Consider the following 6,991-nt stretch of genomic DNA (forward strand, 5'->3'; position numbering starts at 1 on the left):
CAAAATCTTAGACAAGTGTTCATTTTATATTTGTAAGTCATAATTTACTCTATTTTAAGCAATTTTCCTTTATCATTCCTAAAAATACAGATTCCTATGCCCCATGCTAGACCTATTGAATCAAAATCTCAGGCCTAAGGTACAAGAAATTACATTGTTAGTAAGCTTTTCAAGTGATTTTTAGGCATACTAAATTATACGAACCATTACCATTCTAATTTTTAAACTTGAATTATTGTATTTATAATTCCATCTCCATCAAAGTAAACTTTTGGTTAGCAAAAACGGTAGAAACCCCCTTATTCAATCAGATTTGGACCAGTAATAAACAGATTAATCACAAATTTAAGATAGATGGAGGAATCATAAGAAGTATTAGATGTAAGTCCTTAAAACTTAACTTTAATTTAAAAGACATGTGTAAATAAATTTGCCAGAATTTTGATGACAAGGTCAAAGCCTTGCACGGATTCAGAGTGGAGTTTCTTTTGGAAACTATGCCAATGATATGTTGTCATTGATTTCTTGTTCACTTTCTGTGAAGACAACTGGGGTAAACAATCTGAAATCCTAGATTATACTATTTTTCCCATTTGTTTCTAGTTGTCTTGCCAACAGTTAAGCTGACAGAAACTGTTTGAGTTTTTCATTTTTCCAACACATTTAGTTTATTTCTCAGAGAAACAACAATACTACTCTTGTTGTACTCATTTTCTCAGTTTACATAATATTTATTTATCCATTTATTTATTTATTTATTTATTTATTTTGAGACGGAGTCTCGCTCTGTCACCCAGGCTGGAGTGCAGTGGTGCGATCTCTGCTCACTGCCAGCTCCACCTCCCGGGTTCATGCCATTCTCCCGCCTCAGCCTCCCCAGTAGCTGGGAGTACAGGCACCCGCCACCACGCACAGCTAATTTTTTTGTATTGTCAGTAGAGACGGGGTTTCACCGCGTTAGCCAGGATGGTCTCGATCTCGTGACCTAGTGATGCACCCGTCTCAGCCTCTCAACATAATATTTAATTAAATTGCATAACTACAAGAGCAAGAACAAATGGCTTAAACATATTTAGGAATTTACACAGCTTCTTCTTAGAAACTATACAATTTCTGCGATGGAAGGAGAAATGTACAGGCATTAAAAGTAGCTCAAACACTTTCAGTTTGCAGTGGACATCAGTCAATAGGTTGTACAGGGGTGCCAGAAAGTGCTGATTGCAAATCAGTTAAGTGGAGGTCAGTTAAGGCAGCATCCACTGTATCTTAATTTGTAAAGCGAATGTTCTAAAACTGGGTTCACTTTTTCTATAAAGACCAGATAATAAATATTTTAGGCTTTGCAAACCATACGGTGTCTATAGCAAACATTCAACTCTACCATTGTAGCAGGAAACACCATAGATCCACGGATGTGCTGCAATAAAATTTTATTAAAACAGGCAGCTGGTCTGAGGGCCATGTATATATCTTGCTGTTTTCATACAAATTTCTAAGTTAGTAGTTTCCTGCCTTTTTAACAATAAAGGATTACTTTTAATCCTCTCCTCTGATTTTACGTTTCAAAAGCCTTAAGAGAAACCCACAAAATATGTTTACTTTGTAATTTTGGGGGGTTCTTATTTTACTAATAAGTAATCAATGATATATAAAGGCTACCCATTAGGTCAGTATGAAATAATCAACATTATTAACCCTAATGACTCAGTTCTGGATAGAAATAAAAAGTATTCAACCATATATATATATATATATATATATATAACTTAAAATCTGTATAGCATTTTCTGGTGTAAATATATAACTTTTCGAGATTTTTCAAGTATTAAATACAACTTTTTGGAATCCTCACACCTGGCTCCCTATGATGACATTCAAGAATTCCTTAGGATTCTGGGAATCTTAGAATGAAAGTCACTGCTCTGTAGGAATGAATGAATGAATGAATAAGAAAGGAAAGGAAGAAGAAAGAGCGTGTCTACTAAATGTAAATTAATCATCAAGGAATGTTTATTTTATTAATAAATTTGTCAACTTTAGGTTGCCAAATCTAACAAGATACCAACATGGCATTCATGGTGATCACACCTCTAGTCAAATTTTATTTTAGTTCATTGACTATACTATTAATATCCTGAAATACTCAAAACTTCTGTCTTAATTCTGTGAATAATTCACTTATTTATCACCCTATACACTACTGAATGAATGGAATGGTGCTTGGAATAAAGATAATTACAGGGCTAAAAGGGATTTCTCTAGAGGCAGGTTATAGTATTTTTTTGTCTGACTGGAATAAAACAAAATTAATCAATATTTTCTGCAACCAGTGGCTTTTGACTTAGTCGTCTATTAATATCTATCAATCACTATAACCTCAGGCCTATTTCCTCAATTCTTCTTTTTGCTATGATAAAAACTTGTCCATTTTTTTCCCGTTAGAATTATATGTTTCTCCTGTTTTCTTTTCATCCAAACAACTGGACATCAACTTAGTACAGATAGTGCAATTGATCCGAACCCTACAGAACTCACTGTTTCCATTTACATAACTTACATAACTGTCAAGCTAAAATCACTCTCAAATTTTTTTTTCAATATTTTAATTTAATTTAATCATATTTATTCATTCATTAATTTATTTTGAAAATAATTTTAACTTGTATTTTACATTCAGGGGTACATGTGCCAGTTTGTTGCATGGGTATATCTCATAATGCTGAGTTTTCGGGTATGAATGATCCCATCATCCAGATGCTGATTTGGTATGGTTTGACTCTGTGTCCCCACCCAAATCTCATGTTGAATTGTAATTCCTAATGTAGGGGGAATGACCTGGTGGGAGGTGATTAGCTCATGAGGGCAGATTTCCCCCTTGCTGTTTTTAGATGGTAAGTGAGTTCTCATGAGATCTGATGGTTTAAACATATGGCACAGCCACCCTGGCTCACTTGCTCTCCTGCCGCCATGGTAGAACGTGTCTTGCTTCCCCCTTCAACTTCTGCCATGATTATAAGTTTCCTGAAGCCTCCCAGCCATGCTTCCTGTACAGCCTGTGGAACTGTGAGTCAGTTAAACCTCTTTTCTTTATAAAATACCCAGTCTCGCGTAGTTCTATATAGCAGTGTGAGAACAGATTAATACATGAGCATAGTACCCAATAGTTACCTTGTCAAACATTGCCTTCCTCCTTCTCCCCTCTAGTAGTCCCGGTGTTTATTCTTTCCATCTTTATGTCCATGAGTACCCAGTGTTTAGCTCCCACTTATAAGTGAGATCATGTGGTATTTCATTTTGTATTCTGGCATTAATTCGTTTAGGATAATGGCCTTCAGCTACATCCATGTTGCTTCAAAGGACATGATTTTATTATTTTTATGGTGGCATAGTATTCCATGGTGTGTGAAATGGTTTGGAAGGTGGCCCCTATAAATCTCATAGTGAAATGTGATCCTCAGTATTGGAGGTGGGGCCTGGAAGGAGGTGCTTGTGTCATGGGGGTGGATCTCTCATGGCCTGATGCCGTCTTTGTGATAGTGAATTCTTTCAAGATCTGGTTGTGTAAGGGTGTGTGGTATATACCCCCAATACCATTCTCTCTTGCTCCTGCTCTGGCCATGTGATGTGCCTACTCCCTCTTCACCTTCCATCATGAGTAAAACCTCCCTGGAGACTCCACAGGCACCATGCAGATGCCGTCACCATGCTTCCTGTACAGACTGCAGAGCTATAAGCCCATTAAATCTCTTTTCCTTATAAATTACCCAGCCTCAGTTATTTCTTCATAGCAATGCAAGAACGGCCTAATAATACAGTGTAGATGTCCCACATTTTATTGATGCAATCCACTGTTGATGGGCACCTGGTCTGACTCCATGTCTTTGCTATTGTGAATAGTGCTGCGATGAACATGCAAGTGCATGTGTCTTTTTGGTAGAATAACTGATTTTCTTTGGGTCATATACCAGTCATGCAATTGTTGGCTTGAATAGTAATTCTATTTTAAATTCTTTGAGAAATTTCCAAACTGCTTTCAACAGTGGCTGAATGAATTTACATTCACACCAATTATGTGTAAATGTTCCCTTTTCTCCACAGCCTCCCAAGATCTGTTGTTTTTCGATTTTTTAATAGTAGCTATTCTGACTGGTGTAGGATGGTATCTCGTTTTGGTTTTCATTTGCATTTCTCTGATGATTAGTGATGTTAAGCCTAATCTATGCCATCAGAAAACTGGGAAAATACAGTGTTGCTTGTCAAAACAAATTGTTTTACTTTGCTTTAAAAATAATCAATTGAGTGTATATTTCTTCCAGCAAAATTAAGAAGTAAACATTTAGAAATGTACAGTACCTTGCTGTTAAGTCTTCGCACATGTATACCTATCGAACATAAAGGCCACCTTAAACTTTCATTTGAAATGAAAGACAATTTTTAAGAGGTTAAGGGCTAGAAATTTGTTCAAGTCCTGAAGTTAAATTAGCTCAAGTAAATGCAAAGACTTTCCTTTAATTAAAGTCTTTTAAATAAACACTTTAAAGCATAGTTGGTTTGTCCCTCAAATCTTGTCCAAAGCCACTATTTTCAACTCAGTATATCAAAGAAGCTTTCAGACATGATTATGAAGCTCCCTCAACTTACAATATGCTATTTGCAACCTTAGATGGCTATCATTCTGGCTTTTCTACCTTTTAGCAACAATAAGCACACCCTTCCCATTTCTCGCCCACCCTGACTTACCCGTCTTTGCATTTAATATATAATTTTTCTCAGAGTGTTCTTACACATCTTTAACTGTAAATATGACAAAAGTACACAGTATAGTACATGTGCCACATGTATAAATGTTGTATCTAGTCATACAATTTTCCTTTTAAAAAAGAAATGTTTTATTTTCAAAAAGCAAAGACTCTAGGAATCTTTTCTAGCTGCCAGTCATAAAAACATAAATTCCTGGTTAGATTCCCAAATTTGCCTGGCCATAAGACCCACTTGTGATACTTGTCAAACACATGTATTCTGAGTCCCACCCGTGATCTCCTGAATCAGAATCAGTAGTTTAGAGGCCTGGGAATACATATTTTAAACAAACGTCCACAGTGACTACGATTAGTCAAGCTTGAAAAAAATTTCACTAGGATCTTTATGACTGAATAACCTCACAAACATAGGAAAGTTACTGAGAAAAATATGAGCAGAATTTCATAATTCTGCCTTTGCTGAAAGTGTTTGTTCCCTCCTCTACTCATCAAGACCTGACAGCTTATGTAACTCCCCCAAACCACCAACACCTGGGAGGAGTTGAAAATGATTTTAATGAAGAAGAAAAGCTGATGTTTAATTTCAAAACTGATGGTGACAATAGAAGGGAGAGGCATGAATTTATCTTGATTCTAACACATATCATTGTATTTGAGTCTACAAACGAAATTGGTTTCATTTTTACTTTTTGTATGTTTTCGCCAAACTCTAGGCATATATAGAGGCTGGGCAAGAAAGAAAGAAATACAGAAATATGGCATATGTCATCCCTTATTTATTTCCCCATGCGACCAGCCAACAGCTTCTTCACCTAGTCCCCGTTTCAAGCTGACTTTCTGTCTACTTCTCTATTGGAAATGGAGCTTCCCTAAAGACTACCTCAATGTCAGTTACCCAGAGGCCTTTTTCCATCTTGTGCTCCTAAATTTCTATGATATTAAATGATATTACCCTTTCTGGAAATTCTCCTTAGCTTTGATTTTATAATTTTACTCTAACTCTGTTTCATTCCTTCTTTTATAGCCTTTCTTTTCTCTATCCCTTTACTGCAGAAATGTTGCACGGCTTTGTTCTTGACCTTCTGATCTCTCCACATTCATTCCCTCAGAGCATGTATCCATTTTCTTGGTGTCGGCCTTCTTGACTATCTGATTATTACCATCATATAACGATGTTGGTGATGAGCATAGCTAACATATCCTAGTCATTTTCCTTGTAGGTTATAATAAGCACCCTATATAATTTGTGCCATTTAATTCTTCAAACCTAAATGATACTATTACTAACCAAATTGTATGAGATGACGAAACAGATTTTCATCAAAACCATGGAAAGCAAACGTGAGGAGCCCCTGTGTGTCTCCTTTGTTAATGCCTCTGGGCATCATGGCATGTGGATTGCCGTGGAATGGGGATTAGGAAGCGCAGCACTGTTGAAACACCAGAAAATACGTTATGATAGCGGGTAAGGCCTCTCATCTCTGCACATTGAGATGGTTTTGTTTCTGAGTCAGGTTTGAGATGAGCCAATCCTGACTCCATGGTGCCACCAGGGTCAATCCTAAGCCAAAAGAACAAAGCTGGAGGCATCACACTACCTGACTTCAAACTATACTACAAGGCTACAGTAACCAAAACAGCATGGTACTGGTACCAAAACAGAGATATAGATCAATGGAACAGAACAGAGCCATCAGAAATAATGCCACATATCTACAAGTATCTGATCTTTGACAAACCTGACAAAAACAAGAAATGGGGAAAGGATTCCCTATTTAATAAATGGTGCTGGGAAAACTGGCTAGCCATATGTAGAAAGCTGAAACTGGATCCCTTCCTTACACCTTATACAAAAATCAATTCAAGATGGATTAAAGACTTAAATGTTAGACCTAAAACCATAAAAACCCTAGAAGAAAACCTAGGCATTACCATTCAGGACACAGGCACGGGCAAGGACTTCATGTCTAAAACACCAAAAGCAATGGCAACAAAAGCCAAAATTGACAAATGGGATCTAACTAAACTCAAGAGCTTCTGCACAGCAAAAGAAACTACCATCAGAGTGAACAGGCAACCTACAAAATGGGAGAAAATTTTCGCAACCTACTCATCTGACAAAGGGCTAATATCCAGAATCTACAATGAACTCCAACAAATTTACAAGAAAAAAACAAACAACCCCATCAAAAAGTGGGCAAAGGACATGAACAGACACTTCTCAAAAGAAG

Source organism: Pongo abelii, chromosome 9, assembly GCF_028885655.2.
Source record: "Pongo abelii isolate AG06213 chromosome 9, NHGRI_mPonAbe1-v2.0_pri, whole genome shotgun sequence".
Classification (NCBI taxonomy): domain Eukaryota; kingdom Metazoa; phylum Chordata; class Mammalia; order Primates; family Hominidae; genus Pongo; species Pongo abelii.